This window comes from Myotis brandtii, unplaced genomic scaffold (genome assembly GCF_000412655.1).
Source record: "Myotis brandtii unplaced genomic scaffold, ASM41265v1 scaffold456, whole genome shotgun sequence".
NCBI lineage: Eukaryota > Metazoa > Chordata > Mammalia > Chiroptera > Vespertilionidae > Myotis > Myotis brandtii.
In genome coordinates this window covers 2,802,852-2,808,909 of record NW_005367431.1, presented here as the reverse complement: position 1 = coordinate 2,808,909, position 6,058 = coordinate 2,802,852, and the positions used below count along the sequence as shown (strand labels likewise).

General features: G+C 53.4%; 1 protein-coding gene across 1 annotated transcript in view; it reads right to left on the bottom strand.

Annotated features, from left to right (window-relative positions):
• Window positions 1-6,058, bottom strand: part of CD164L2 (CD164 sialomucin-like 2) — a 19,814-nt gene that overhangs the window by 4,297 nt on the left and 9,459 nt on the right. The gene's annotated exons all lie outside the window — the stretch shown is intronic.

Below are 6,058 nucleotides of genomic sequence, written 5' to 3'. Positions count from 1 at the left end.
CCCAGACAAAAGAGGGCGGGTCCAGGACTGGTGGCCGACCGGGTCCTGGAGGCCCCCAGGGCAGCTTCGCGGAGACCGCTGAGTAGCGAGTTATCCCTACTTCACAGGTGCGGAAACTGAGGCTCAGAAAAGGCGAGCGACTAGTTATCGAGTTAATGACAACATCTGTATCGGGAGCAAGGTCACTGTCCTGCCTCCCGGGCTCGGCGCAGCGGGCCCTGTGAAGTGCGCCCTCCAGCCGGGCCGGCTCCGGCTGCCACCTGGCTTCAATCTTTGCACCCCCCTTTCTTTGCCCCTCCGCGCACCATGTCTGCCTCCAGCCCACCGCGCCCTCTGACCAAGTCACCGGTCTCATTGTGACCGGCAGTCGAGCCTCTTCACACTTTCCCTTCTGCCTTGACTCCTGCCCTGGCACCGACCTCTTCTGGTCCTTCTCCCACTACAGCCACTTCTCAGGTTCCTTAGAGAATGCCTCCTCGTCCTCTTTTTTTTTTTTTAAAAAAAATTATTATTAATTTTCAGAATGAAACATCAATTTGCTGCCTCCTGCATGTTCCTTACTGGCAACCAAGCCTGAAACTGGGCATGTGCTCTTACCAGGAATCTAACTGACAGCCTTTCGGTGCACAGGATGAGGCCCAACCAACTGAACCACACTGGCCAGGGCCTCCTCTTCCTCTCCCCCTTCTCCTTTCCTCTCCCCTCCCTTTCTTCCCCCCTCTGCTTCTTTTCCTCCTTCATCGCTAGTGGCCCAGCTCCGTCCTGAACCCTATTCTGCCTCTCCTGGGGTCAGCTCAGTCATTCCTCTGCCATCAATGCTCATTTGAAAGCCAACGAGTATCACTCCATCTCCAGCCTCGTGCTCTCTCCCCAGCTCCCTTCCCAGAAGAATGTACATTCTACAAAGAGCTTTTACTTGCAGCTTCTCATCTAATTCCCACTACCCTCTTAGTATGGGTTTTGTTATCACCAAACTGCAGGTTTCAGAAGTAGCATCACCTGCCCCAGGGGCACACGATTCAGTGGCGGGTGTGTGTGTGAGTGTGTGTGTGTGTGTGTCAGGATGTAGGCCAGGACCCAATGGCCAGAGGCTGCTTTCCCCCCTGCTATGCCTCCTCTGGTCCATCTGTTTCCTGGGCACCTCCACCTGAGTGGGCCTCAGGCCCCTGAAACCATCTGGTCCCTCTTCCCCACCGAGGAGGGTCCCTTTATCCCCTGTCACCCGAGTGGAAACCATGGTCTCATCCTCACCCCCTGCCTCTACATATCTCCTTGATCCTATTCCCTCACCTTCTCTTTGCTGGCCTCACTGCCTCAGCCTCCGGGCCCGTCCCCAAGTTGGCCCTCACAGTGCAGGGCTCTATTGAAACCATGGATGTGACCATGTCCCTTCCAGTTAATCATGGCTTGGCCTCCACCACCCTTTAATTCCTGGCTCTATAAGTCTCTCCAGCATGTCTTGGGCTTACCCCAACACCTTCCTCTCCCCAAGAAAATAGACTAGCCCCTCCCTCAACACTCCTTGCCTCTTATGCCTCCTCGCCTTTATCCTATAGCTGTTCTGTCCTGGAGAGTCCTCTTTCTCTCTGACTCCATCTGCCTGGCAAGCTAATCCTTCATGACACCACTAAAGGGCCACCTCCTGCAGGAAGCCCTGTGTCACTGCCTCAGAGCGAGGCTGAGCTGCTGCAGCACTCATCTAGCTGGTAGAGCTGAATCCATCTGCTTTCTTGCACCAGAGCACTCCCCTCCTCACCATCTCTTGCTGGGTGACTGCAGGCCTCCTAGTAGGGCTCCTGCTTCTGCTCCCCCACTCCAGTCTGTTTCCCACCTAGCAGGCAGAGCAATCCTTGGAACATGAAAGTCAAATCATATCCCTCTCTGCTTAAGCCCACCAATGGCCCCCATGATTTACATGATCTTCCCCTCCCTACCCTCAGCCCCTTACCCCACCCACCTCCCTGAGCTCAGTTCCTACCCCTCAGCTCATTCGCCTCCTCTCTATTCCTCAACTCTTTTCCTCCTCAGAGACTTTGCACTTGCTGTGCTCGCTCCTTGAAACTCTTCTATTCTCTCTTCAAAGGACTCACTCCGTGGTCTCCCTACTTAAAAGAGGGCTCCTGGTTATTCTACATCATGACACCTCCTTTTTCCTTCAGAACATAAATCAGATTACTCATTTCTTCCCTAGGCTGTACTAGTAAGTTCCATGAAGGCATGAAAAATGTCTGTCTTCTGCCCTAGCCAGTTTACCGGTTTGGCTCAGTGGATAGAGCGCTGGCCTGAGGACCAAAGGGTCTCGGGTTCAATTCTGATCAAGGGCACTTACCTTGGTTGCAGGCTCCTCCCCAGCCCTGGCCCTGGTTGGGGCTTGTGCAGGAGGCAACCAGTCAATGTGTTTCTCTCACATTGGTGTTTCTTTCTGTCTTTCCCTCTCTCCTTAAAAGTCAATGGAAAAAAATATTCTTGGGTGAGGATTAAAAAAAAAAAGTCTATCTTCTTCCATAGTTAATTCCCAACACACATAGGGCTAAATAGGTGTTTATGAAATAACCGTACTGTGTCGTGTGTGATTTTTTGTGTACATGTTTGTCTGTCCCACTGGTCTGTGAGACCCTCGAGGGGTCCCTACTCGATATCATATTAAGTATCTGTTTGTGATTGTCCGTCTCTCCCCATTAGACTGGAAGCTCCAAGAAGAAGGCAGGAATTTTTGTTTATTGCTGTGTCCTCTGTGCCTAGAACAATGCCTGGCAAATAGCGGATGCTCAATAAATACTTCTTGAATGTTGAAAATGCAGGATGTGACCAGATCATCTCTGTCCACAGCCCCCACTCAAACCCAAGCCCAGGGAGCTGTCAGTGAGTGAATGGGTCTGTGCTAAGAATGCTTGCACTGGCGATGCCCAGGTTCTCTGTGCTTGGCCAAGGAGTTATGTGGATCTTATCTGGGTCTCACGCAAACCTCCCTTGAGAGCCTCCACCCACAGTAAAGAAGTCTCACCTGGAACTGAGGGCTCACAGCCATCTGGTGGTCACCTGGGGAACTTCAGGTGTTGCCATTCCTGGTCAAATGTCACTTCTGGGGAGATGGTGGCCTAGGCTAGCATGGGAAGGCACACTGGACTTGGTTACAGACAGCCCTGGCTTCAGACCCCAGCTCTGTCATTTACTTGTGATTTGGGGCAAGACCTTCTGCTTCTAGCTTCACCTATGAAATTGGGAGGCAGGGTTGTTGTAAGCACTGGGCTCTGGTTTGGTACCTGGTAGGTGGGAAGGATTGGAGAGGCGTCGATGGCGGGGAGAAGCAAGGAGCTCGAGCTGAGGAGGAGGGAGAAAGAAGGGCTGCCTCTCCATCCAGACGGCAGATCTTCGGAGAAGAGAGACCTGGTTGGCATTGACGGCCTCAGTTAGCCTGTTGGCATGGTGGCCGTTTTGGAGCATGAAAGGGATTCACTTGAGTCTCTTGGATCTCAGGGTTAGAAATATCACTGCACTCTTATCCTCCCTGACTGCCTGAGGATCAACCTCTCCCATGAATGACACAGTAACTCCCTGGATCAGGAAGTACTGGCTAATCAACTACATAGTCATTGATGTCCTTCCCCCTGGGGAGGCAGTGGTAGCTAAGACAGAAATTTGGGACAAACTAGCCAGATTTCATCTTATATTTGGAGTCAGAACCCACTTTGGTGGTGGTAAAACAACTGGCTTTGACATTATTTGTGATTCCTTGAATGTAAAGAAAGATGAACCCAAACACAAGCTTGCAAGACACGACCTACAGAAGAAAAATACCCCAAGAAAACAGCGAATGGAATGCAAGAACAGAATGAAGATCAGGGCTACAGGAAAGGCCAATACTGGTGCAAAAAGAAGGAGTAAAGATTCTTCAATGACTTAATCAGTGGTAATTGTGCAGATTTCTCACGAGCTAATTAGTAAACTATGAATAAACAACAATAATCACTGCCACTCAGAATAGCAGAAGAGAGTCTATAATACACACCTTTCTTGCCAACCTCCCAGCACCTTTCACTGTTCTCTGAGACCAGCTGGACAGCTGTTGGGACCCAGCTCTGATGGGGGAGGAAGTGGAAACCTGAGTCCTGGGGTAGTGGTGCCCCTAGTTCTCTCTCTCTGACACCCCACCTTCCTTGACACCGTGGGTATTACTACTCTCTGTTTTCCTTCTCTTTCTCTAGATGTTGCTTTTTAGTTTAATTATCCAGTCAACAAGATATTTGTTGAGCATCGACTACATGCCAGGCACTGTGGGAGAGTGCCAGTCCAGGACAGAGGTCGGGGAGTCTGCTGCGGAAGGAGTGACGTGGGTGCAGAGACCTGAATGAAGGGAAGGGTTCTAGGCAGAGGGAACAGCCAGTGCAAAGGCCCAGGAACAGGAATATGTTCATCCACAGTCTGTGCCCTTAACGGCGGGGTTCCCTGAGGCTCCTTACTCTCTGCTTCCTCCCCTAGGTGGTGTCATCTACCCCTCGACCTCAGTCACTACCTGCATTCCTCCTGGGTGTCCTCCTGCCAGATATACCCTTGGTAGCCCACACAGCCAGTGCTGGCAACGTGCCAGGCCCTTCCCAACAATCCTACGAGGTAGATACTAACTTTATCCCTATCTATTGACGAGAAAACAGACTCAAAGAGTCTAAGCAGCTCATCCAAAGTCACGCAGCTAGGAAATGGAGGCTTGGGGGCTTGAGTCCAGCCTACCCTCCTGACCACCTCCATCTGCTAAGCACCCTAAACTCACTGTATCCAACCGGAGTGGTTATCTTTCCTAGCCCAGCCCTCTCCTCTTCCCATGTAGCCTGCCACTGGCCTACCCGCTCCTCCCTCCTTTCCCACACTAACTGTGGGAACTGCAGTGGTGCGGTGTTGTGGGAGAAGTCCAGTGGGGCCTGGGATCTGGGTCTCTCTGGTATCCTCAAGCCCTAACCTGATTCCTCCCTCCTCCTCCATTCAGTGGGGCCTGGATGATTCCAATGAGGATCAAAGCTAGAGACAACTGCTCTCCCCCAGGACTGGCCATAGTTGTCCCATCTGGAGAAATCTGGGACTAAGGACAGACAGCGTTGGGGAGGATGGGGCTCCTTCTCCATGCCCCCCGGCCAGGATGCCCGAGATGGGCGGTGGAGAGGGGCCTGTGCTGGGACTGAGCTGCCAGGTTTTCTGCTTCCAAGTTCTTCCTGGATGATGGGCGGTGGAGAGGGGCCTGTGCTGGGACTGAGCCGCCAGGTTTTCTGCTTCCAGGTTCTTCCTGGATCCCTCTCTCCAGCTGCTTCGGGGAAGTCCCCCCCCCCCCTTACTTCCCCACATACACACTATGCTGCTGGCTTTTCAGATTCTTGAATAAATAATTCAGGTTTTGAAATCGTGCCAGACTCAGCCCTCCTGTGCTGTGATGGTGCTGTCGAGCCAACACGAGTGAGGTCGCCCAGCCTCTTATCCCAGCCTCAGCATCATGAAGACCTGCCCCGGAGCAACTTCCTGCCTGACCACTGTCAGCCCAGACCCTCTATCCTGTCCCTCACCCCGGGCCCCTGCCACAGCCACCTGCTCTGTCATTGGAGGACCCCACAGCCCTCCTCACTGAAGTAGCTTTGTCACCTCAGTACTCAGCACCCGTGACGGGGTCATCGTGACCCGAAGTTCCGTCCTCTCTGGCCGCTGCCTCTGCCACCCTGGGATCTCTGCACCCCCTCATGCCACAGTCATCCCCACACTGTATGGTTGCCCTGGAGGCTTCCCTCGACGTCAGCATCCTCAGCCTCCATCCCCCAAGATCCTGTCCCCACGCTCATACCGTCACTGCCACCCACCTCCCCGCGAGGCTCCCTCGCGCTCCTGTCTCCGTCACCTCGCCCAGGAGGCCATGAGACCCATCACTCAGTCTCCACCACCTGGATTTCGTCAGACTTCCTCTGCCACCTGAGGGTCCCATCACGCCCCGGCCTATCCGGGCCCCTTTCCGCTGCCCTCCCACCCCCCGCAGCCCCTCTGATACGTTTCCAAGGCTCTCCCACCTGCGCCCCCAAACCCC